Source organism: Panthera pardus, unplaced genomic scaffold (assembly GCF_024362965.1).
Source record: "Panthera pardus isolate Hobbes unplaced genomic scaffold, ASM2436296v1 HiC_scaffold_27, whole genome shotgun sequence".
NCBI lineage: Eukaryota > Metazoa > Chordata > Mammalia > Carnivora > Felidae > Panthera > Panthera pardus.
Window position 1 is genome coordinate 74,330,445 of NW_026526843.1, and position 27,828 is coordinate 74,358,272.

Below are 27,828 nucleotides of genomic sequence, written 5' to 3' on the forward strand. Positions count from 1 at the left end.
TGCAACTTTGCTGAATTCATGTATCAGTTCATGTAATATCATGTCATCTGCAAAAAGTGAAAGCTTGACTTAATCTTTGCCAATTTGGATGCCTTTGATTTCCTTTTGTTGTCTGATTGCTGATGCTAGCACTTCCAAAACTACGTTAAACAACAATGGTGAGAGTGAACATCCCTGTCGTGTTCTTGATCTCAGGGAGAAAGCTCTCAGTTTTCCCATTGAGGATGATATTAGCTGTGGGCTTTTCATAAATGGATTGGATGATGTTTAAGTATGTTCCTTCTATCCCAACTTTCTCGACGGTTTTTACTAAGAAAGGATGCTGAATTTTGTCAATGTTTCTGAATCAATGGACAGGATCATATGGTTCTTATCTTTTCTTTTATTAATGTGATGTATCACATTGATTTGCGAATGGTGAACCAGCCCTGCATCCCAGGAATGAATCCCACTTGATCATGGTGAATAATTCTTTTTATATGCTGTTGAATTCGATTTAATAGTGTCTTGCTTAGAATTTTTGCATCCATATACATCAAGGATACTGGCCTGTGGTTCTCTTTTTTTGCTGCGTCTCTGGTTTGGCAAAGGAATGCTGACTTCATAGAATGAGTCTGGATGCTTTCGTTCCCTATTTTTTGGAACAGCTTGAGAAGGATAGGTATTATCTCTGTTTAAAATATCTGGTGGAATTCCCCAGGGAAGTGATCTGGTCCTGGACTCTTATTTGTTGAGAGATTTTTGATAACTGAATCAGTTTCTTCACTGGTTATGGGTCTGTTCAAGTTTTCTATTTCTTCCTGTTTGAGTTTTGGAAGTGTGTGGGTGCTTAGGAATTTGTCCATTTCTTCCAGGTTGTCCAGTTTGTAGGCATATAATTTTTCTTAGTATTCCCTGAAAATTGCTTGTATTTCTGAGGGATTGGTGGTAATAATTCCATTTTATCTATTTGGGTCCTCTCCCTTTTATTTTTGAAAAGCCTGGCTAGAGGTTTATTAATTTTGTTTATTTTTTCAAAAAACCAACTCTTGGTTTCATTCATCTGCTCTATTTTTTTTTTTTTAGATTCTATATTGTTTATTTCTGCTCTGATCTTTATTATTTCTCTTCTGCTGGGTTTTGGGTGTGTTTTCTGTTCTGTTTCTCTTTCCTTTAAGTGTGCTGTTGGATTTTGTATTTGGGATTTTTCTTGTTTCTTGAGATAGGCCTGGATTGCGATGTATTTTCCTCTCAAGACTGCCTTCGCTGCATCCCAAAGTGTTTGGATTGTTGTATTTGCATTTTCATTTGCTTCCATATATTTTTTTTATTTCTTCTCTAATTGCCTGGTTGACCCATTCATTCTGTAGTAGGTTATTCTTTAACCTCCATGCTTTTGGAAGTTTTCCAGACTTTTTCCTGTGGTTGATGTCAAGTTTCATAGCGTTGTTGTCTGAAAGTGTGCATGGTATGATCTTAATTCTTGTATACTTATGAAGGGCTGTTTTGTGACCCAGTATGTGACCTAGGCATATTCCATGTGCACTCGAGAAGAAAGTATATTCTGTTACTTTGTGATGCAGAGCTCTAAATATATCTGTCAAGTCCATCTGATTTAATATATCATTCAGGGCTCTTGTTTCTTTATTGATCCTGTGTCTAGATCATCTATCCATTACTGTATGTGGAGTGTTAAAGTCTGGTGTAATGATCACATTCTTATCAATAAGGTTGCTTATGTTTGTGATTGTTTTATATATTTGGGGTTCCCGTATTCGTCGCAAAGACATTTATAATTGTTAGCTCTTCCTGATGGATAGACCCTGTAATTATTATTTAATGCCCTTCATCTCTTGTTACAGCCTTTAAAGTCTAGTTTGTCTGATCTATGTATGGCTACACCAGCTTTCTTTTGACTTCCAGTAGCATGATAAATAGTTCTCCATCCCCTCACTTTCAATCTGAAGGTGTCCTCAGGTTTAAAATGAGTCTCTTGTAGACAGCATATAGATGGGTCTTGTTTTTTTAATACATTCTGATACCCTATGTCTTTTGGTTGGAACATTTAGTCCATTTATAGTCAGTGTTATTATAGAAAGACATGGGTTTAGAGTCATTGTGATGTCTGTAGGTTTCATGCTTGTAGTGATGTCTCTGGTACTTTGTGGTCCTTGCAACATTTCACTCACAGATCTCCCTTAGGATCTTTTATAGGGTTGGTTTAGTGGTGATGAATTCCTTCAGTTTTTGTTTGGGAAGACCTTTCTATTTATGATTGACAGACTTGCTGGATAAAGGATTCTTGGCTGCATATTTTTTCTGTTCATCACATTAATAATTTCCTGCTATTCCTTTCTGGCCTGCCATGTTTCAGTAGATAGGTTTGCTAATAGTCTTATTGGTCTCGCTTTATATATTAGAGTGTGTTTATTCCTAGCTGCTTTCAGAATTTTCTCTTTATCCTTGTGTGTTTCCAGTTTCACTATATGTCCTGCAGAAGATTGAGTCAAGTTATGTCTGATGGGAGTTCTCTGTGCCTCTTGGATTTCAATGCCTTTTCCCTCCCCAGATCAGGGAAGTTCTCAGCTATGATTTCTTCAAGTACACCTTCAGCCCCTTTCTCTCTCTTCCTCTTCTGGAATCCCTATTATATGGATATTATTGCTTTTCATCGCATCACTTATTTCTCTAATTCTCCCCTCATATTCCTGGATTTTTTAATCTTTTTCTCAGCTTCCTCTTTTTCAATAATTTATCTTCTAATTCGCCTATTCTCTCCTCTGCCTCTTCAATCTGAGCTGTGGTCGCCTCCATTTTATTTTGCACCTCATTTGTAGCATTTTTAGCCCCTCATGACTATTTCTTACTCCGTTGATCTCTGTAGGAATCTATTCTCTGCTGTCCTCTATACTTTTTTCAATCCCAGTGATTAATTTTATGACTACTATTTTAAATTCTTGTTCCATCATATTGTTTAAGTCATTTTTGATCAATTCTTTAGCTGTCTCTACTTCCTGGAATTTATTTTGAAGGGAATTCTTCCGTTTTGTCATTTTGGATAGTCCCTGGTGTGGCACGGAACTGCAGGACACTTCCCCTGTGCTGTCTGGAGTAACTTGTGTTGGTAGGCAGGGCCACAGTCAGACCTGATGTCTGTCCCCAGCCCACCACTGGGGCCACAGTCAGACTGGTGTGTACCTTATCTTCTCCTCTCCCAGGGACAGGACTCACTGTTAAGTGGTGTGGCCCCTGTCTGGGCTAATTGTACACTGCCAGGCTTGTGGTGCTGCTTTGATGGTATCTGGCGTTTTAGGTGGGATGGATCCTCAAGGTGCACAGGGGTGGGAGGGGCAGGTTCAGCTCGCTTTACTGTCAGTAAAGTGGTAAATCTCGCTCTACTGTCAGTGGTCCCCTGCGGGAGTTGCCCTGCAGCACTGGGGTGGAGTCCGACCCATCAAAGGGATGGATCCACAGAAGCATTGTGTTGGGCATTTGCGCGGTGCAAGCAATTTCGGTGAACTGGTTCCCTTTGGGGTTTCGGCTGGGGAATGGGGGAGGGAGATGGCTCTGCACAGCACCTTTGTTCCCTGCCTAGCTGAGCTCTGTCTTCCAAGGCTCAGCACCTCTCCCACCCAGTGTCCTCTCACCCTCCCACTCTCTGAGCAGAGCTGTTGACCTATTCCAGATGTTAAGTCCCACTGGCTGTCAGAACTCACAGTCTGGCCCCTCTGCTTTTGCAAGCCAGACTTGGGGATTCCTCCTTGCCTGGAGGGCTGCCCCTCCACTGCCCCCATTCCCTCCCACCAGTCTGTGTAGCATGCACAGCCTTTCTGCCCTTCCTACCCTCTTGCGTGCACCTCTTGTCTATGCTTGGCTCTGGAAAGGCCATTCTGCTAGTCTTCTGGAGGTTTTCTGGGATATTTAAGCAGGTGTGGGTGGAACCTAAGTGATCAGTCGGACGAGGTGAGCCCAGCGTCCTCCTTTGCCGCCCTCTTCTCCCCCCGACAAAACCATTTTCTATGAACATGCTGTTTCACCAAGTTATAAGTGTATGAAAACCTTTCCATGGAATGATGTTGAAAGTGACATTCACTCGACACTGAAAGAATTCTTTGGAGAAACCATTTTTCTACTAAAATCTTGTTTCACCATGTCAGAGTGTTATAAATTTTTGCGGGACCCACAGGGAATTGCCATATATATAAATCTCTTAAGCATCCCTGATGAAACCATCTTTCAGCTAACATCTGTTTTCTCTAAGTTAGAAGTGTTTGAAAACTTATGCGGGGTCTATGCAGAAAGTGCCATATATTCAAATCTGGGACAAAAAATTGTCGTGACACAGTCTTTCAACTAATATCTTGTTTCACTAAGTTAAAGCTGTTGGAAAACCTATGTGGGGCCTACAAGTAAGGGCCATATACTCCACTCTGTAAAAGAATATGGTGGGTAAACAAAGTTGTAACATCTTGTTTCACTCAGAAGTGTTTGAACATCTATGTTGGAACTCTTCAGAAAGTGCCATATACTCAAATCTGTCAAACTGCATTTTGGGGAACCAACTCTCAACAAATATCTCGTGTTACTAGGTTAGATGTGTTTCAAAACGTATGGGAGCTTCTGTGCAAAGTCTTATACTCAACTTTGTCAGGCAACTTTGGGGTAACCATCTTTCAAGTAACATCTTGTTTCCCCACGTTATAAGTGCTGAAAACCTTTGCTGGGAATGATGAGGAAAGTGAATTATACTCAACTCTGTGAAACATACTATGGGGAAACCATCTTCACAAAATCATCGTGTTTCAGTAAGTCGGAAGTGTTTCTGAGCATATGTGGGGACTATGCTGAAAGGCCATATACTCAACTCTGTGAAAGAACACTGTGGTGAAACATTCTTTCAAATTATATATTCTTTCAGTAGGTGACAACTGTTTGAAAACCTATGCGAAGCCCACAAGGTAAGTGTCACATAGTCATCTCTGTGAAAGAACACTATGGGCAAACCATCTAACTAACATCTTGTTTCACTAACTTAGAAGTGTTTGAAAACATGCTGGGCATAGGCGCAAAGTGCCATACACTCAGCTATGCCAAACTGCACATTGGGCAAACCACCTTTCAACACACAACTTTTATCACTACATTAGAAGTGTTTGAAAACCTATGTGGTGTCTGTGGGGTAAGTGCTGTACACAGAACTCTGTGAAACAACATGGTTGGGAAACCATTTTTAAATATCACCTTGTTTCACTCAGCTGGAAGTGTTTGAAAACCTCCGTGGGGACTATGTGTAAGGTTCCAAACACTCAACTCTGTCAAACTGTGCTTTCACGAAAACATCTTTAACTAATATCTCATTTCAAGTAGGTTAGAAGAGTTTGAAAATCTATGGTGGCTTCTGCGGAGAGTGTTGTAAACTCTCAGACTCAGGCATCTTTTGAGGAAAACATCTTTCAACTAACATCTTGTTTCCTTAGGAGAGAAGTGTTTGAAAACCTAGGTGGGGCTTATGCGGAAAGTGCCATATACTTAACCATGAGAAATAACACCAGGGTGAAAGTCTTTAAACTTATATCCACTTTCACTGAGACCTGTTTGAAAACATGTAAGTCATACAAGGTAAGTGCCATATACTGAACTCTGTGAAATAACAGTGTGGGCACACCATCTGCTAACAAACATCTTGTTTCACTCAGAAGAGATTGAAAACCTATTCGGGGACTATGTGTAAAGTGCCATATACTCAACTCTGTCAAACTGCACTTTGGAGAAACCATCTTTCAACTAACATCTCATTTCATTAAATTAGAAGTTTTTGAAAACACTTTGTGAGACCTAGTTAGAAAGGGCCATATAGTTGATGCTGTGAAACAAAACTATGGAAATATACTTCAACTCTCATGTTTTATTTAGTTAGAAATGTGGAAATATTATACCTAGAGTTGTAACGAAAGCACCGTTTACTCAATTTTGAGAAACATCATTGTACAGAAACCATCTTTCAACTCACAAGTTGCAAGTTTCTGAAAACCTATGCCCATCTTAGAGTAAACTGCCATTATACTCAACTCTGTCAAACAGCACTTTGAAAAACCATTTTCTATGAACATCTTGTTTATCCAAGTTAGAAGTGTTGGAAAACCTTTCTGGGGAGTGATGTTGAAAGTGACATTCACTCTACACTCTGAAAGAATTCTGTAGAGAAACGATCTTTCAACTAAGATCTTGTTTCACCATGTTAGAGTGTTTGCAAACCTATGCGGGGCCTATGCAGAAAGTGCCATATACTTAAATCTGTGAACTTCACTGGTGAAGCCATATTTCAACTAGCATCTTGTTTCTCTAAGTTAGAACTGTTTGAAAACATATGCGGGGTCTATGCGAAAAGGGCCATATATTCAAAACTGAGACACAAAATTGTGACACAGTCTTTCAACTAATATCTTAAGTTAAAGCTGTGGGAAAACCTATGAGGGCCCAAAAAGTAAGTGCCATATACTCAAATCTGTAGAAGCACACTGGGTAAACCAATTTGTAACTAAAATCTTGTTTCACTCAGAAGTGTTTGAACACCTAGGCAGGGATTCTGCAGAAAGTGTCACACACTCAACTCTGTCAAACTGCACTTTGGGAAAATCATCTTTCAAGTAACATCTTATATAGCTAAGTTAGAATTTTATTTTGTTTGAAAAAAAGTGGGAACAACGTGGAAAGTGACACATACCAACCAGTATGAAAGATTCCTGTCGAGAAACCATCTTTCAACTAAAATCTTGTATCGCTAAGTTAGAAGTGTTTGAAAACCTCTGTGGGGCCTATGTGAAAAGTGTCATATGCTCATCTCTGTCCAACTGCACTTTGGGGAAACCATCTTTCAACTAACATGTTGCATCACTACGTTAGAAGTGTGTGAAAACCTATATGGCGATTGGTGTGGAAAGTGACAGATGCTCGACATTGTGGGAGAGTACCGTGGAGAAACCATCTTTCTTTTCTTTCAATATGAAATTTATTGTCAAATTTGTTTCCATAGAACACCCAGGCTCGTCCCAACAGGTTCCCTAATCAATGCTCATTACCCACTTTCCCCTGGTTCCCACCCCCCATCAACCCTAAGTGTATTCTCAGTTTTTAAGAGTCTCCTATGGTTTGCCTCCTTCCCTCTATATAACATTTTTCCCCCTTCCCTCCCCCATGGTCTTCTAAGTTTCTCAGGATCCACATAAGAGTGAAAACATATGGTAACGGTCTTTCTATGACTTATTTCACTTAGCATAATGCTCTCCATTTCCATCCACGTTGCTACAAAAGGCCATATTTCATTCCTTCTCAATGCCAAGTAGTATTCCATTGTATATATAAACCACAACCTCTGTATCCATTTATCAATTGGTGGACATTTAGGCTCTTTCCATAATTTGTTTATTGTTGAAAGTACTACTATAAACATTGGGGTACAAGTGCCCCTATGCATCAGTACTCCTGTATCCCTTGGGTAAATTCCTAGCAGTGCTATTGCTGGGTCATAGGGTAGGTCTATTTTTAATTTTCTGAGGAACCTCGACACTTTTCCAGAGCGGCTGCACCAATTTGCATTCCCACCAACAGTGCAAGAGGGTTCCCGTTTCTCCACATCCTCTCCAGCATCTATAGTCTCCTGATTTGTTCATTTTGGCCACTCTGGCGTGAGGTGATATCTGAGTGTGGTTTTGATTTGTATTTCCCTGATAAGGAGTGACGTTGAGCATCTTTTCATGTGCCTGTTGGCCATCCGGATGTCTTCTTTAGAGAAGTGTCTATTCATGTTTTCTGCCCATTTCTTCACTGGGTTCTTTGTTTTTCGGGTGTGGAGTGTGGTGAGCTCTTTATAGATTTTGGATACTAGCTCTTTGTCCGATAAGTCATTTGCAAATATCTTTTCCCATTCCGTTGGTTGCCTTTTAGTTGATTATTTCCATTGCAATGGTGTGAAAGGTGACATTTACTCGACCCTGTGAACAAATACTGTGAAGACACAATCTTTCAACTAGTATCTTTCACAAAATTTGAACTGTTTGAAAACCTATGTGGGGCCTATGCAGAAAGTGCCATATACTCAATTCTGTGAAACAACACTGCGGAGAAGCATTTTTTTCAACTATTTCTCGCTTCACTAAGAAGTGTTTGAAAAACAATGAAAGGCATAGGCAGAAAGTACCATACACTCAATTTTGTGAAAGAACTTTGTGGGCAAACTAATGAACATCTTATTTCTCTCAGAAGTGTTTGAAAACCTATGCGTGGACTATGCAGAAGATGCCCTATTCTCAACTCTTTCAAACTGCACTTTGAGGAAAACATGTTTCAATTAATATCTTGTATCACTACGTAGCGATATTTGAAACAGTCTTTCAAATAATATCTTGTTTTACTGAGAACAGTTTGAAAATATATGTGGGGCCCACAAGGTAAGTGCCATATCTCATCTCTGTGAAAGAATACTGTGGGAAAACCATCTTTTAACTAACATCTTGTTTCACTCAGAAGTTTTTGAAAACTTATGCGGTGACTATGCAAAAAGTGCCATATACTCAACTCTGTCAAACTGAACTTTGGGGAAACTATCCACTAACATGCAAACACACAACACACAAATTACACACAAACACCACACATCTATCACACATACCACAATACACAAACACACAACACACAAACAATACTTTTTTGAAAATACACCACACACAAACACATATAGAGCACACTCAAGACATATCACACATACCCACACACCCTGCACATATCACACACCTTGCACACTGCATTAGTCACCTTGGTACTACATACACAGCTACATCATATATACACCATGTACACATATATGCATTACACACACCTCATATACACCAGACACTCACCATGCATATGCCACAAACATATCAAAAACAGAACACACATGCCCCACACACCCAGTTATAACCCTCCTGCAGTATTAACACACTCACACATAGAGCACACAAATTGCAAACAAACCACCTCTCGTCTACCACACAAACTCATTCTAAACCATACACAACAAACCTACACCACATATACAGAAGATAGATGCCACTTCCTCTACATATAAACTACACAAACACCACACACACTGCATATATAGACACAAATGTGACACATATACCACAAAACTTCACCACTCCTACACCGAAAACAGAGACAAATATTACAAACACGTACCTCGCATGACCCATGAATACCACACAAACATTTCACCCATTCACCACAGACACACCACATACACATCATACAGATATCTTCTACACACTGTTTACTAAACACAATACACATACCACACACACACACATACACTCTAAACACCTATACCACACAAAAGCACTCCATTTATACCCCGCATACATGCCAAAAATATACCACACACACTTTTCTACTACAGAGATACCACATCTACAATAAACACACTGATAATCCATACATATATGACAAACACTACGCACACCACACACACCACACTTATATTACACAAACCACCCATATGCCATACCACATGCACCACATACAAAACACACATGCCATACAATGACCCCAGACGAACATACATTATATGTGGAGCCTTCACGCATGATATATGTAGTACAATCACAACACATATACCACACTTACAGCACACACAAAGACACCTACACCACCTATAAACCACTGACACCATTTACACACCACACTACCACACAAGTGCCATACCAGACACAAACCACATACACACCATACATACCGTCCATTCAGAACAAGATCATGCACTCAACCACAACCACTCCAAACATATACCACAACACCACACATGTACACAAGACCTCAACACACTCACCAGACACCACCCACACCTTGTGGTTTACTGCCTGAAATGACACTGCTCAAGTGTCTTTCCTGAAGCCTTTAACATACATCTCATTGGCAGTTTGTTGAAACATTCTATATTAGTGTGTGTTGGGAGAGTTAGCCTGGCAGCCATGTAGTCTCATCCCTTGCACATAGCTAGATGACCAGCAAATCATTCCGAATACCCCATAAAGCAACCTGAAGATGGACAGAACCAAGTCCACAGCTACAGGGAGTGAAGTAGCCACATCAAAGGGAGGAAGTTCAGACAGGGGGGGTTGAGGGAGAAGTTTATCAAGGGTGCTGCAGAGGAGAGGGAGCCTCATTGAGGAAAGTGTGGGAGGGAGAGGAGCACCAAGGGGGAACACACAAGGTGAACCTTTCCCCAAAGACACATGAAAAGAGGCTCAACATCATTCATCAGGGAAATACAAATCAATATTACAATGAGATATCACCACACGTCTGTCAGAAGGGCTAATGTTCACAAAACAAGGAACAACTGGTGTTGGCAAGGATAGGGAGAAAGGGAAACCCTCTGACACTGTGGATGGGAATGCAAACTGGTGCAGCCACTCCGGAAAACAGTACAAAGTTTCATCAAGTATTAAGAATAGGACTGCCCTGGAGCACCTGGGTGGCACAGACAGTTACACGACTGACTCGATATCCACTCAAGTCAGGATCTGACAGTCATGGGACTGAGCCCTCATTGGGCTCTGCACTGGAAGAATGGAGTTTGCTTGGGAGTCTCTCTCTGTCTCTCTCTGCCCCTTCCCATCTCTCACTCTCTAACTTTCTCCCTCTCAAATAAACTAAAAAATTTACTTAACCTTGAAAACTTAGAGTTGCCTATGTCCAGCAATTGCACTACAACGTATTTACTTTGGGTAAATCCTTTGGGGATACAAAAACACCAATTCAAAGGGATACAGGTGTCACAATGTTTTTAGCAGCACAATGAAAAATAGCCAATTATGGAAACAGCTCAAATGTCCAATGGCTGAGGAATGGATGGAGATGTGATACACACACATATATAATGGAATAGTACATAGCCATGAATGAATGGAAGAGAGTTTTAGAAAACTTCTTGGGGATACGTAGTCAGAAGTTTTCTTAAACCCTTGTGTAGAAGCACCAGGAAATGGCCTAGAATTAGGTGCCTAAATGTACAGTGTGACAGACTATGTCCCCTACACCAACCGAGATCCCTCGTTTGTAGGTGAGTTTCCAAGCCATTCCTGACCCAATGCAGGGCTCTCAGAGTCTGATGTCCCAGAGGAGAGCTAACCATAATGTCCCTGCTCCCTGGTGCTGGGCAGGCAACAGGATCGTAGGAATGAGGGTCATGTGGACCCCCGCCCTTAATGGATGGAGCTAACCTCACTCGGAAGAACAGACATTCTGCAAAAATACACCATGCTCAATGACACTATCAGCACAAAAAAGATTTTTGAATAGTACATCAATGTTCTTTCCCACCTCTTGACTATCACGTGGAAGCACATTCTTCATATCATCATAGAGTCACTGCTGACACTCTCTATCAATTCCATGGGCTGAAACACACCAGAATTCAAAGTTCCGCTCTATTTCTTAGGGGAGAATGTGGGCCTCTTGCTCACACGGCTCCAAAGGGCATCTTTTGGAATACTCCTGTAGCCAAAGACCCCAAAAGTTCTTTTGATTCCTGTGCTAGCCAGATTGTGACTACATTGTGCTAGTCAGGTTCTTCTAAATATGAAGAACACTGGTCCTCTGTTTATCCAGTTTCAGAAAATTGCTTTATCATCCATCAAGGTTTGTCTTGGGGTGCATAAAAACAGTCTTTTAGAGTACTATAACCAGCTGCAGCTGTCCAATGGGGACCAGCCCTTGTGACTCTGTGACAGGTGGAGCCAGAGTCCCTGGCCTTGTGGTTTCAGGACTACATGGATATCCAGAGCCCTAGGGCATCAGAAGGGGTCCAGCCGAGAGCCGTGCATGGGGAGGCTCGGGCAGAAGTATAGGCCAGGAGTTGGCTCCCTTGTGGAGCCTGGGAAAAATGAATATAAACATCTCCATTCCACACTGATTGCATTCCCATTGGATGGAAATATTGAATTCTCTTTGGTCCTGGCTGCAGCCATCTCCTCTGCCTCCATGTGTTTCTGAGTGCCTCTTGATTCACCCTTAGGAACCATTGGAGCTGACACTCATCGGCAGGCACCCTGGGGGGGGGCATCAAGTTCCCACTCAGTCCCGTTCTCGGTTATAGCCATCACAATAGGATATCCCAAAGTAGAATACTTCTTGTATCCATGAACTTGGTGGTTGGCTGTTTATAACAAGGGGTAGGTGGAGTGGAGCCAGATTGCCTCCTTGCTTTGCCTGATTAAGGTGCCTTCCTTCTTAAAATCAGACTGTTCTTATAAGAGCAGTAGGCTCCAGAATTCAGTCAGCAGAGAAAGAGCCCTTTACAGGAAGAGGGCACCCATGCTCCTCTCCGGACTTTGGAGCCACAACTGGGGGCTGCAGCACTGTCACTACTCACTGCACTCAATGATGGGGAAAGCAACAAAAGCCAATCAAGTCCCAGGGCTCTTTAGGTCTGTCTGAAGGAAGAAGGTCTGATGCAGACAGGGCCCCCAGATGGAGACTCCAGAGGGCATTTTTGCCTAAGCTCTCTGTTCTTCTTACAACCAGGTTGCCAGGAACAGTGTCTGGGTATTCCCTTCTCCTTAGAATTGCTCTCCCAATCTCTGAAGGCTCTGGCCCTCCTTATTCACCTTGCCACACCTTTGATCTATTGTAGAAACATGGTTCTTCCCACAATCCATTCAGAATCAGTGTCTCAAGAGTCCTATCCTAGGTCTTCCCCCTGGAAGTGTGGTCCAGTCCTTGTGACTGGGGGTGAGATTTTGCCACTGGGATCTTTCGTCATTAATTCATTTGGTTTCAGAAATATTCGGGTATCCTGAGCCTGAGAACATTTGAAGGGCATCAGCAGAAGATGTTTACTTTCTAGGCTGTGCCAGGGACTTGGGCAGGGAGCTGACCTCCTGGACTGAGGGCAAATGAAGCAAGTCTTATGTTCAAGTGATTCCCCATTCCCACTAGAAATGTCCAGTTTTGGCCCACCTGGAGCCCATTTCCTTTCCATTGCTGTGTGTCTGAAAATGTATTTTTTCTCCCTTAGGAGCCATGGAGCCAACACTTACTCAGCTGGAACCCCTGGGTAGGCCACAATCTCCCGCTCTCTTCCTGTGCTCAGTGAGAGCTATCAGGCTCAGTTCTGCCAAAGGAATGAGGTCTTTAGTCCCTGCATACTTGGTTCCTGGCCTGATGTGCTATGGAGGGTAAAGGGGAGCCAGCTTGCTTCACTGACCTGGATGACTGAAGTGCTTTCATTCTGAGAAGCAACCAGTTTGCACATGAGCAGTAGGAAGGAGGAGGGGGTCAATATTGGAAGAACCCTTGACAGGAATTAGGTAACCAAGTGCTTGTTGCAGATTCCTGAGCAAGAGCCCTCAGAACCCCATAGCTACAGCTCAAACACTGCTGCCTCCATCAACTGATTGGAAACGTGGCAGGGATAGACCAAACCAGAAATCACTGGCTCCTAAAGAAAGAAGGCAGGCTTCTTGCCGACAGGGCTCCCAGGTGTAGTCTTACAGAAGGCCCCCCTTGGTCTAATCCCACAGGCCTTTCTTATTCTGGATATGACCTAGTTGATAGGAGACAGCATTGGGTACTTCACTCTCAACTTTCTCCAAACATCTGTGGTGAAGAACTCTGGCAGTGTGTGTCTCCATTGCCATTCCTGAACTTTTCTGATGAAAGAGGGTTTGCACGGACACTATTCCAGGACAGTGTTCCAGAGTAACATCCTCTTGTTTCACCTTGGTTGTTTGGATGTGTGCTAGTGATGGTGATAGAGATTTTTCATTTTGCATCTGGCTGGGCCAGATGTAAGAGTGGGAAGCTGGCTTCCTTGCTGGGCCTAGGTGAAATGAAGATAAATATCTCCATTCCACACTGATCACATTCCCATTGGATGGAAACATTGAACACACTTTTGTCTTGGCTGTAGCCATTCTGTCTCCATTACTGTGTTTCTGACTGCCTCTTCATTCACCCTTAGGATCCACTGAGCAGGCACTCAGCAGGCACACAGGTATGGGCATCATTTTCTCCCTGGTTCCCGTGGTCAGTAACATCCATGAGGATCAGATATCCCCAAAAAGAATAGCCTTCCTTTTCGTGAGATTTGTACTTGGCTGTCTGTAGCAAGGAGTGGGGTGAAGGGAGCCAGCTTGCCTCCATGTTCTGCCTGATTGAAGTGCCTTCCTTATGAAAAGCAGAGAGTTCATACAGGAGCAGTAGGCTCCAGAAGTTGGTCATACAGAAAGACCCCTTTACAGGAAGATGACACCAATGCCACTTTCCACACTTTGGAACCACAGTTGGGGGCACCTCTCAGCTATAGCACTGTCACTGCTCACTCCATTCAATGATGGGGAAAGCATGGAAAGAACACCAATTCACAGCACTCTCTAGGTCCTTCTGAAGGAGTAAGGCAGGCCTAGTGTTGACAGGGCTCTCAGATGGAGACTCTAGAGGGTGTTTTTGCCTAATTCCTCTGGTCTTCTTCTTACACCCAGGTTGTCAGGAACAGGGCCTGGACATTCCCATCTCCATAGAATTCCTCTTACAAGCTCTGAAGAGCTCTGGCCTTCCTTATTCACCTTGACACATCCTTGATCTCTTGTGTAAACATGGTTCTTCCTGCAATCCATTCAGAATCAGTGTCTTAAGAGTCCTATCCTCTGCCTTCCTCCTGGGAGCCTGGTCCAGTCCTGTGACTGGGGGCAAGTTTTTCCATAGGGATCCTTCTTCCTTCATTCACTGGGTTTCATAAGTAAGCAGCATTAAGAGGCCCAGGGCATTTGAAGGGACTCAGCAGCGGATATTTAGTGTGTAGACCGGGCCAGACATATGAGTAGGGAGCTGGTCTCCTTCTGGGCTGAGGGCAAATGAAGCAAGACATCTTCTTTCCAAGTGGATCCCCATTCCCACTGGAAATATTTAGCTTTGGCCCACCTGGCACCCATATCCATCCCTTACTGTATTCCTGACAATTTACTGTTTTCTCCCATAGGAGCCATGGAGCCATTACTCAGCGGGTATCTTTATGTAGGCTGTAAACTCCACTCTGCTCCTGTGCTTAGTGATGGCTATCAGGCTCTGCTCTACCAAAGGAAAGAAGGCCTTGAATCCCTGGGTGCTTGGTGCTTGGCCTGCTGTGCTATGGAGGGTGAAGGGGAGCCAGCTTGCCTCACTGACCTGGATGACTGAGATGCCTTGATTCTGAGAAGCAGAGTTTGCACATGGGCAGTAGGAACAAGCAGGGGGTCAGTATTGGAAAAACCCTTGCCAGGACGTAGGTAACCAAGTGCTTGTTGCAGATTCCTGAGCAAGAGCCCTCAGAACCCAATAGCTAGAGCTCAAACATAGCTGCCTCCATCAACTGATGGCAAGAGTGGCCTGGATAGACCAAGCCAGAAATCCCTGACTCCTTAAGAAATAGTGCAGGCTTCTTTTTGACAAGGTTCCCAGGTGTAGTCCCTCAGAGGACTCCCTTGGCATAAGCCCACAGACATTTCCTATTCTGGATATAACCTGGGTGATAGGAGACTGCACTTGGTACTTCATTCTCAACTTTCTATAAATCCTGTGTAATGAAAAACTCTGACAATGTGTGTATCCATTGCCACACCTTCACAATTTTGATGAGAGATTGTTTGAATGGAAACTATTCCAAGACAGGGTCTCAGAGTAATATTATCTTCTTTCAGCTTGGGGGCTTGGTGCTTTTGTCATGGTGATAGAGGTGTTGCTTTGGTCCCTTCTGAATTTTGTTTCAGAATAATGTGGCCCTCCCAGAAACCAGGGTGTGTGCAGGTGCACAGGGAGAATGCTTCCGGGTTGGCTAAGCCAGAAGTTGGGGGTGGATCCCACCTGCTATGTGGGATATGGGGAAGCGAAGTTAGTTGTCTCCTTCCTTGGTGTCCTCCAACCAGTTTGAATACACAGCTTTGACTCACCCTGTCATTACCCTCCCATTTCTGCTTTCCCAGCTAAATCTCAGTACACACACAGAGACCCTGTGTCTGTCCCCTACAACCAGGGTCCCTGGTGTGGACGTGTGTTTCCACGGCTTTCCTGAGCCAGTTCAGTGCTCTCAGAGTCTGCTACCCCAGAGGACACCTAGCACCCTGTCCCTGAGCTCTTGGTGCTGGGCCGGCTACAGTATCATGCGAATGTGTAGTCATATAGACCCCCCCCGTCCTAATGGATGGAGCTACCCTCCTTAAGAAAAACAGTCTGGGCATGTTCAGCATGCTCCATGACCTGATCAGTGCACAAAAAACCTTTTGAATATACACAGCACCAAGGCCTCATTCCTGCCTCTTGATTGTCACATGGAAGCACCTTCTTCATAACTCAGAAACTCTGATGCCTCTCTTGATGGATTCGATGGGCAGAAGCACACCAGAAGCCATAGTTCCCCTCTGTTTCTTAAGGGAGAAAGTGGGCCTTTTGTTCACAGGGTTCCAATGAGCATCTTTTGGAGCACTCCTGCAGTGAATGCTCACAGAGATTTTTGTGAGTCCTCAGCAAGCCAGCTTCTGAATACATTGTGCTAGTCAGGTTCTTCTAAACATGAAGAACTCTGGCCCTCGGTGTTTCCAGTTTCATGACATTGCTTTACATCCATGAGGGTTTGTCTTGGGGTTCCTACAAATTCAGTCTCTCAGAGTACTCTCTCTGGCTTGCAGATGTCCAATGGGGACCAGCACTTATGACTGTTGTACAGGTGGAGCCAAAGGAACATAGGCTCTTGGTTTCAGGACTACAGGGACATCCAGAGCTCTGGGCATCAGAAGGGGACTAGCCGAGAATTGTTTGTGGGGAGGACAGGTCAGAGATATCAGTGGGAGCTTGCCTCCTTGTTGGGCATAGGGGAAATGAAGATAAGCATCTCCATTCCACACTGATCGCATTCCCATTGGATGGAAATATTGATCGCCCTTTGGTCCTGGTTGAAGTCATTCTTGTGCTTCTGACTGCCTCTTCATTCAACCTTAGGAGCCATGGAGCTGGCATTAACTAAGCAGGTGCCCAGGGAAAGGAGTGGACTTCCCACTGGGTCCCGTGCTCAGTAACAGCTATAAGCTTAGGCTATCCTAAAGAGGAATAGCCTACCTACTGCTGAGCTTGGTGCTTGGCTGTTTGTTACAAGGGGTGGGGGGAGTGGAGCCAGATTGCCTCCTTGCTCTGACTGAGGTATTTTCCTTCAGAAAAGTAGATAGTTCACACAGGAACAGTAGGCTCCAGAAGCTGGTCAGCACATAAAGAGCCCTCACAGGAAGCCCTCTTCACACTTTGGGGCCACAGATGGGGGACGCTCCCAGCTACAGCACTTTCACTGCCTACTCCATTCAGTGATGGGAAAAGCAAGAAAATCAGACAAGTCCCAGGGCTCTCTAGGTCCTTCTGAAGGAGGAAGGCAGGCCTGTAGCTGACAAGGCTCCCAGATGGAGACACTAGAGAGCGCCTTTGCCTAATCCCTCTGGTGTTTCTTCTTAGGGCCAGATTGCCAGTAGCTGGTGCTAGGCATTCCATTCCCAATAAATTTCCTCATCCAAAGTCTGCAGAACTCTGGCCCTCCTTATCCACCTTGACACATCTTTGCTCTCCTGTAGAAACAAGGTTTTTCTCACGATCTGTTCAGAGTCAGTGTCTCAAGAGACTTATCCTCAGCCTTCCACCTGGGATTATGGTCCAGTACTTGTGACTGGGAGAGAGGTTTTGCCACGGGGCCCTATCTTTGTTAATTCACCGGGTTTCAAAAGTATGTGGTCATTCAGAAGCCCAGGTAATTTGAAGCAGACCAGCAGAGTATGTTTGGTGTGTGTGGGCTGAAGCAGAGACTTGGGTAGGGAGCTTGCTTCCTTCTGGACCAAGGGCAAATGATGCAAAACATCTTCTGAAATGTCGATATTTGGCCTATCTGGCATGAAGTTCCTTCCCCTTGCAGTATTTCTGACAATTTATATATTTTCTCTCATAGTGACCATGGATCCATCACTCACTCAGCTGGCATCCCTGGGATGGCTGGAAACTCTCATTCTGCTCCTGTGTTCAGTGAAAGTTATCAGGCTCTGCTCTACCAAAGAAAACAAGGTCTTTAGTCTGTAGGTGCTTGGTGCTTGGCCTGCTGTACTATGGAGCGTGAAGGGGAGCCAGCTTGCCTCCCCGAAATGGATGATTCAGTTGACTTCATTCTGAGAAGCACACAGTTTTCACATGGGCAGTATGAATGAGGAGGGGTCAGCATTGGAAGAGCTCTTGCCAGGAATTAGGGAACCAAGTCCTTGTTGCAGATTTCTGAGTAAGAGCCCTCAGAGCTACAACTCAAGCACTGCTACCTCCCTCAACTGATGGGAAATGTGGCAGGGATAGAACAAACCAGAAATCACTGGCTCCGAAAGAAAGAATGCAGGCTTCATGCTGACAGAGCTCTCAGGTATAGTTGTTCAGGGGGCTCCGGTGGCTAAACCCACAGGTGTTTCTTATTCCAGATACAACCCAGTTGATAGGAGAATGAACTGGGTACTTCATTCTCAACATTCTCCAAGTCTCATGCGTGAACAACTCTGGCAGTGTGTGTCTCCACCACCACCCCTTTGCCCTTTTGATGAAAGAAGGTTTGCATGGAGACTATTCCAAACAGAGTCTTAGAGTAATATCCTCTTTTTTCATTTTGCAGGTTTCGTGGTGTCCTTTTGATGGTAACACAGATATTGCATTGGGTACTTCTCAATTTGGTTTCAGATTGATGTGGTCTCCCCCAAATCTAAGGTGTGTAAAGGTGCCCAGGGAGAATGCTTGTGGGTAGACTAAGCCAGAGGTTAGTGGTGGATCCCACCTCCCTTGTGGGACAAAAGGAAGGGAAAGTAGAGGTCTCCTTCCTCAATTTCACCCGTGCCCATTTGAATGGATAGCTTTGACTCACCTTGTACTCATTCCTCTCCCATTGCTGATTTTCTAATTTGGTCTCACTTCACACACTGAGACCATGTGACACTCCCTTACACAACTGAGTTACAATGATTGTGAGTTTCCAGTCAGTTCCTGAGCCAATGGAGGGTTCTGTGTGTCTGATGTCCCAGAGGGCAATTGATTCTCATGTCCCTGAGCTCTTGTTGCTTAGTAGGCTTTTATAACTATAGTACATAATTTCTTTTCTCTGGAAACAAGAGTCTCCCTGGAATTGTTTCAAAGCCCTTGTGTCAGAGTCATGTAATTTCCTTTTAAGCTGGGAGTCTGGTGCAATCCTGGGGAGTGTGCAATATGTTTGGCCACAGGCATCCTGCAGTTGGGTTCCAGAATTTGTGGACATCACCAGGCCTAGAGTATCTGTAGGTGGCTGGTGGAGAATACTTTTGTGTAAGATAGGCCAAAGGTTTTAGGAATAGACCTGGCCTCCTGTCTGGATCGAGAGTTAATTAATAAAGATATCTTTTTCATTGATGGATGCCAGCTCTTTGGAGATGCAGATCTTGGCACTGGTTGTACTCATGCACATCCCAAAGCTGCTTTCCTAGCTAGGTCTTCGTTCATGTTCCAGGAGCCATGGTTGTATGAATGGTGCCAGTTTCCCAGTCAGTTCCTGAAGGTATATGAGTCTATTATCCCAGATGAAACTTGGCCCTTCTCTCCCTGAGCACATTGTGTTGCTTATCTGGCTAGCATATGTATGAGCATGGGTATCTAGTTGGCCTCACTCCCCTCACTAATGGAGATCCATTAATTTTGAAGTACAGCAGGTTTTCATGTGGGCAGGATGGTCCAGGATCTGCTCAGCACAGAAAGTATCTTTGGATGGAATCCTGCACAAGACCTGCTTCCAAACACTTCCATCATCGGGGAGCACAGCCCTCCTACATCTGTATCACTGCTACCTTTATGTACTGATGGCAAGGACAGGACACCTATGCAGAACCAGGTCTTTCCCTCTGATTCTGAAAGAAGAATCTGGGCAAGTTTGTTGCTGACGTGGCCTACAGGTGTAACTTTATGCAACCATTTTCCAAAGCCCACAGGTGTTTTTCTTCTTTCTGAGTCAGTGAGCTGGGGAAGACTGTGCCAGTCATGTCACTTCATTATCCCTTATACAGAACTGTGGCCCTCCCTCTATCTTTCACCCTTTTGTTCTATTTTAACTTTTACAGTCATATCGTGGGCCCTGACCTGGGGATTCTGGTCTAGTCATTGTGACTGTGGTAAATGTTTGGCCTAAGGACCCTGGTTCTTCAGCAGGATTGTTTTCCCTATATGATGGTTCATCTCTGCATGAGTCTCACAAAACTGTGTTTTTGTTTTTGTTTTGCCATGGAAGGTCCTCAGAGCCTCTGGGGTTTCAAGCATCTTGAAAAGACAAAATAACTATAAAATGGGCATCTGTTACACTATCTGAATGATGCCCAGGGCAACATCTATTTGTTTTAAACCAGGGCAACCCCAATGATATGTGGATAGACAAGGCAACCCAGCTCTAGTACCACCCTCTGCATTTCTTCCAGGCATATTGCACATTGGCCACCATCTTGACTCACAAAATCCTCATTATAGGATATCCCTGGCTTTCTGCACCACATCCTATCATGCTTATCCATTTCATATGGTGGTACACATGTGAGAGCACGTTAATCTTCCAAACATGTGCTGGGAGAAGTGAACAGGTAAGGAGGCAAAGACCAGGTGCTGCCCTCCTGGGTAACACCCTATCTGCCAGTCCCTCCTTCCATGGTCTTTGGGGCTGTTGAGGGCCTAGTCCTGCTAGCAAGAACTGCCACTGTGGCTACTGTTGAGTGTGATGAAGGAGGACAGCACTGCACAGGCTAATGCCATGTTTGCCACACCATGACCACAAGTGGTTTTGCTGGGCCACTGAGGTTGCTATGGCACTGCCTGATGCACAAAGCTGTTCATGCCTTTTCAACTGACCCAGAAATCTCACTTGGTGGTGACTTGCACTGAAAAATGATACCTGTGGTCCCCTGGCCCATCTGTCCCCTGTGCACTAAGTGCAAGTGCTCTTATTAGTACCGGTTGGGCTGCCTGACTTGGGCCCCACCTCCAACATGGACAGTCTTGTCTGAAAATCTGCCAGGCACGGGTTGAGTGAGTGACAGCTCTATGGTTCCTAAGTCTAAACATGGAAATTGTTATACAAAGAACCATGGGAAAGGAGTGTCCATAAGGAGGGCCAAAGTTCCAAATATCCAATGAGAATGGGAACAATTTGGAAAGGGGCTGTGTAACTTCATGTCCCCTCAGCCAAGAAAGGAGTCTAGCTCCCTTCCCAGTCCTCTGCCCCAGCCTAAGTGCAAATGTTCTAACCTGGGCCCTTCCAATGCTCTAGGTCTCTGAATGCCTGCATGGTTTTGACATCGACTTGCCAGGGTCCTGTGGTCAAACCTATCACATAGTCACAAGATGAGGATGTCCAGCTGAATGCCAAGGATATTTCTCTGAAAGACTACATGGAATGGACCTCAGAGAGGACCTAGTGTGAATACAGAGCAAAAGGGCCAGAGTTCTTCACTAGGAATGAGGAATGATCATGTGGAGAATGAAGTGACTAGTGCCAACTCCTTGCAAGCTGGCTCTCTCAGGAATAGGCAGGACATGTGGACTTTGGTGAAGGGAGCCCCCTACAGGCTACACCCGGGAGCCCTATCAACAAAGGGTCTGCATTCTTCCTTCAGAAAAAGAGGGAAAGCCCTGGATTTGGGCCTGTTTCTCGCCCTTTCCCATTCGAGGATGGGCGGCAGTGCTAAAGCTGTGGCTGTTTGTGGCTCCTGGCTGATCAAGTGGTTAGAACCTGGCCTGGATCCAATATTAACTTTGAAGTCCCTTTGGGCACTAACCACAGCCTGAATCAGAGTACACATGCATGAACAATCTACTCTTCAGGATGAAGGCACCTCTGTCAGCCAGGGGAGGGAGGCCATCTGGTTACCCATCCCTGCTATGACTCTAGCTAACTAAGCACCAAGCCCCCAGAAACAGAGGGACCTACTTACCTCTGGGATACCAGACACTGAGAGCTGTCAATTGGCTCAGGAACTGACTGGGAACTCCACACCAATGGTTGGACCTGGTCTGTGTACCTGACACAGATCCATGGATCCTGAAAAGTTCTAGTGTAAACAGGGTACATTCTTCTGAGGCTCTTGCTTTGAATGGCTCCCAGGTAGAACCTAGTTTTTTTTTTTTAATAAAGCAATACAATGCAAATAGGCAACCTGAAGATCAAAGGTGTTCATTACAGAAGAAAATGGGATAAAGTTAGAATTAAGTGCCTGCTTCTATCTCCTGGTGTGTAAGAAAGACCTGAGGGTCAGTGTAAAAGGAAAACTCCATTGACAACACCCAAGAGTGAAATTCTGCAGGAGTTATGTATTGTTCATTAACAAACAGGAAAAGCTGAGTTTGGTGGTTTTTCCTGTGCTTCCCATAATGAAATAGAATCAGCATCGATTTGGAGGTAAGGGGTTCCTGCACCTAGCTGGTGATCAGGTGTTTGAAGCCTGGAACTGATGCAGTAGTTCTTGAAAGGGCCCTTTTGGGGCCTTTTGGGGCTTCAGACCAGGTCCTGAAGCATAGTGTGCATATGGGAATCATGTTTGACTCAGAATGAAGGCATTTCTATCCTTCACTGCACTTACCAGAGCTGACCAAGCACCAAGAACTCAGGGACAAGAAGGCCATCCTTCTTTTGATTTGAAGTTACTGTTTGCTCTCACATAGCAAAGTACAATAGTGGGAGTTTAGCACCAATCTGTGGACTCTGCAGTGTGAAGTGAGTGGAAGCCCAATCATCCATGAATGTATCCAAGGACTTAGAAAATAGCAAATTGGTAGGAATGACTAGAAGGGAGGCCATGATCTACATTACAGATGGGAATGGGTAATGCTGGGCATGTATATCTACCTTCATTTCTCTGTGCTGCATGTGTAAGGCCAGTCCCTCCCCAAACCTCTGGGACCTCCTACACCCATCCACCCATACTCAACTTGGCACCTTCATATGCCCTATTCTTCTCATTGTCAACAGAGTTCTCATGGGAGGTTACAAGAGGTCCTGTTGCCAGTCTATGCCAGTGTCACCATGACTCAGCTAGACTCCTCAGTTTAAAGTGGAGGATATTGCTCTGAGACACTGATTCTGAATGGACTCCAGCAAGATCCTAGTTTGAAAAAAAAGAGCAAAAGGAGGGAAATACACAGAGGTCCAAAGTGCTTCATTACAAAGGAGATCAGAATGAAGCTGGCAAGGAGGTGCATAACATAATCTCTGGAGAAGCTGTTGTCTATAGTAAGAAACACCTGTGAGCAGGGGCAAAGAGAAACATCCATTGCCTACACCTGGGTACTCATTTCACAAAAGGCTTGCACTTTTCTTTCAGAACAAGAAGGATCCTGACCTTCTCTCCTTTGTATGCCCTTACCCTCAAGGAAGTGATTCACTAGTAATTGTGCTGCCGAGGGTACTGTGTTTTTTTTTTTTTTTAACCAAATCATGGTGCAGTATTCCTTCTAAGGCTTTTTTGGGGCTGAATAGCCTGCAGTCTACTCTGCATGCCTGATCCATCTGCCTTAGAGGATGAAGACATTTCAATCAGCCAGGGGAGGGAGGCAACCCGGCCTCTCCTCACAGAGACTACCTGGGCCAAACAACAGGTGCTCATGGAGAGGAGGGTGATTCTTCTTTTGGACAAAGGAACTGATTGCTCTCACATAGCACAGGACCAGAGTGGTATCTCATCACAAATCCTGGATGTTGGTTTTGTGGCTGGCAGACCAATTCCACCTGGTTGTGACCCATGACCTAGTTGGGAAAATGGAAAATGGATGGGAAGGGTTATTGGGAGGCCAAGCTTCTACATTACAGAGGAGATTAGGATAAAGTGGGGAATGAAATGCCTAACATGGTCTCTCCTTTAATCAGATGTAAGGTCACCTCCCTCCCAAACACTGGCATTGCCTACACATGGACACTCTGCTGGGCACCTTCAATGGCCCTATGCTTCCCATTGTCCACACACTTCCAAAAGGCGCATAATGAGGGATCCTGTGTCCCAAGTATGCTAGAGACATCAGGACGTGTCCAGATTCCCCAACTTAAAGGAAAGGATATTTCCCTGAGACACTTGCTCTGAATGTCACCCAGGGAGAAACGACTCTGCAAACAGAAAAAAAGGTATTCATTGAAATGGAAATGTGGAAGGCCAAAGTGCTTCATTATTGATGAGAATGGGACACAGATTAGTATGAAGTGTCTAGAAGGACAATTTCCTGGCAAGGTCCTGCCTAAGGAGTAGGAAACACCTGTGGCCAGAGACAAATGAAACCTCTAAAGGGAAACCTCCTGAAAGCGCAGTCTGCAAGAGGTCTGCATATTTCCTCCTGAAGAGAGGGAAAGCCTCTGGCCTTGACTGTTTTTCCTGCCCTTCTCATCAGGGTGTAGAGGCAGCAGGGATTCAGGGGTAGTGGGTCCATGCTCCAGGCTATTGTTAAAGTGTTTGGAACTGTTCCTGTGGCACATTAGGTTTTGAAGGACCACTGTTTGCACTATCTAGATCCTGGAACATACCTCGTATGCGTGGATTATGTGCTCTTCAGAATCTGAAGCCAGGCACTAACTGCTCTCTGACAGCAGGGCAATCTTTCCTTTGGGTTGTCAGAAACGCATTACTCTTGGTTAGCATAGAAGCAGAGTGAGAACTCACCACCAATTCTTGGGAGCTCACTGTGTGATTGACAGCCTCACTGGCCCACTCAGCCTGCAAAACAAGTCCTGGTTTGCAAATAGCTATGGGATGGGAATGGCTCTATGGACGGCCAAATTTTCATTTTAGATGAGAATGGAAGAGAGCTGGGAGGGAAATGTTTCCCTCCACTTGCCCTTGCCCCAGAAGTGAGGTCAGCTGTCTCCCAACACCTTTGGCCCTAGCTAAACACAAATATTCTATGCTGGGTACTTTCCACTGACCTACATCTAATGTTGTCAATATAGATCTGGAAGGCATGTTGCAGAGCTACCACAGCCCAACATATTCAGCCATTACAAGAACTCATCCAGATTCCACAATTAAAATCAGAGGTAATTGCTCTGAACCATGGGATCTGATTGGCCCATCGCAGATTCTAGTTTTAAAAAGATTAAAAAGGGGCTCCTGGATTACTCAGTCGCTTAAGCCTCTGACTCTTGGTTTCGGCTCAGGTCATGATCTCTCATTTTGTGAGTTCGAGTCCCATGTCAGACTTTGTGCTGACAGCTCGGAGCTTGGATCTTGCTTCTTCAGATTCTTTGTCTCCCTCAACTCAGCCCTTACCCTGCACGAACTTTTTGTCTTTGTCTCTCCTTCTCTCTCTCTCTCACAAAATTAAATAAATATTTTAAAATTTTAAGAGAGAAAAAGAATGGGGCTTTTTCTCCTCCATGCTTTTCAGTTGGTAAAGCATCGGTCTAGCACTAAGGTCATGACCTCATGGCTTGCAAGCTCCACCTCCACATCAGGTTCTCTCCTGTCAGAAAGGAGTCTGCTTGGGATCATCTGCCCCTTTTTCTCTATCCCTCCCCACCTACACACACACTCTCTCACTCTCGCTCTGTCTCAAAAATAAAAATGAACACAAAATGGAGGAAAAGTATGGAAATAGATACACAGAGGGACAGTGTTCCTATGAGAGATGAGAATGGGATAAGTCTGAGGATGCAATGACTAGTACAATCTCCTGGCAAGCTGTCTTGGGAATAAGAAACACATATGGTCTAGGGCAAAGGAAAACCTCCAGTGTTTACAGAGGGAGACCTCATGGCAAGATGCCTATATTCTTACTTGAGAAAGAGAAGGAAAGCTTTGGGAGTTCACTGTTTTCCCTTTCCATCCTATCAGTGGATAGAAGCAACAGTGATTCAAGGGTAGGGGGTATGTGCTCAAGTATTTATAACTGGGATGTGGTGCAGTAGTTCTTGAATGGTCTCTTTCAGTGCTAAGTAGGTCCTCAAGAATACTTCCCATGGGTGAACCAACTGCTCTTCAGAGTAAAAGCATTTTTAACACCCAGGGAAGGAGAAAAGTTGGCTAACCATTATTTCTTTTATCAGCCAGCCAAACACCAAGTATTCCCAGGAAGGCAGTCTTTCCTTTGGGATATCAGAAAGTGACTGCTCTTGGTTAGCATATACTAGAGTCAGAGCTCATTAGGAATGGCTGGGCACTTACTATGTGGGGGACAACCTCATTAGCCTTCCCTGGGACACACAACATATGATCAATACAGCCAGAGACTTGGAATGGCTACACACAGGGCCAAATGTTTTCATTTCAGCTGAGAATGGGATAAATCTGAGAATGAATTGTCTAGCTCCATGTTCCTCTTTTCCCAGAAGGGAGGATAGCTTCCTCTGGATATCTCTGATTCTGACTACACACAAGCATTCATGCTGGCTGGGCACCTTGAAATGCCCTGGGCTTACCTTTGTCAACATAATACTGAAAGGCAATTTTTGAGAGACCGTGTGGCCCAGTGTATCCTAGAGCGACAAGAACTTGTCCAGATTTTCTAGTTAAAAGTAGAAGAAATGGCTCTGAGATACTGTGCCTGAATGGAAAACAGGGAGAACTGAACTATAAAAAGCAACAGGGAGGGGGAGAATACACAGATCACAGTTCTTTATTAACAGAAGAGAATTATATATAACTGAAAGTGAAGCGACTAGCACAATATCCTGGCAAGATGGTTGTCTCAGGAGTAAGACACGGTGTGGGTTAGGACAAAGGGAAACCTCCTGCACTGTTCCTACAGGAGACATAAAGTTTCTGGTATTGGATTTTTTTTCCGTCCTGTCCTCTGAGGCAGTCATGCTACAGTTAGAAGTTTTTGACTTGAGGCTGACCCTCAAGTATTCGGAATGTGGCTCTGTTGCACTGATCCTTGAATGGGATTTTTCTGCACATTCTCCAGGTCCTGAATACTGCAAGTGGGTGAACTGTCTGCTCTTCAGAATGAAGGCATCTGTAGCAGCCAGTGGTTGTAGTTCTGCTATTACCATGCCAACTCCAGGCTTTCAAGCACAAAGTCATCAGTGAAAGGGAGTCAGTGTATCCTTTTGTGTATCAGAAACTGCTTTCAGTTAACATTCAAGCACCATGGGACCTATCTACCAATCTCTGGGTTTTCACTGAATTATTTACAGGATCACTGTGCCTAGTGGGAACAAAGATATTAGTAGGCAAAGCACAAAGGAAGGGGCACCTGGGTGGATCAGTCGGTTAAGTGGCTGACTCTTGATTTCAGCTCCGGTCATGATCTCATGGTTGTGATATCAAGCCCCGCATCAGGCTTTGTGCTCACAGCGTGGAGACTGCTTCAGACCTTCTGTCTTCCTCTTTTTGTCCCTACCCCAATAATTCTCTCTCTCTCTCACTCAAAAATGAGACATGTTTACAAACAGGTTTCAAAACAAGAAAGAAAACCAGTGATGGAATAAGAATGGATGCATGGAGGGCCAAAGTTCCTCCTTTCCCATGAGAAAGGGATTAAGCAGAGAATAGAGACACTAGTATAATCTATTGAAGCTGGCTGTCTTCAGAATAGGAAGCACTTATGCACTGTGGAAAGGGCAAGCACCACTGGTGTTGCCTGGAAGCCCAGTCCAGAGGAAACCTTCATCTGGAATTCAAATGATAATGGGATACAACTGAAAATGTACTGTTTAGCTCAGTGTTTTCTTGTTTGCAGAAGCAGGACTGGTTTTCTCCTAACTTTTCTGGGCCTGCCTACATGTAAACATTCCATGCTGGGTCCCTCAAATGTGCTAGGTTTCCTGATGTATGCATGGTTCTAAAA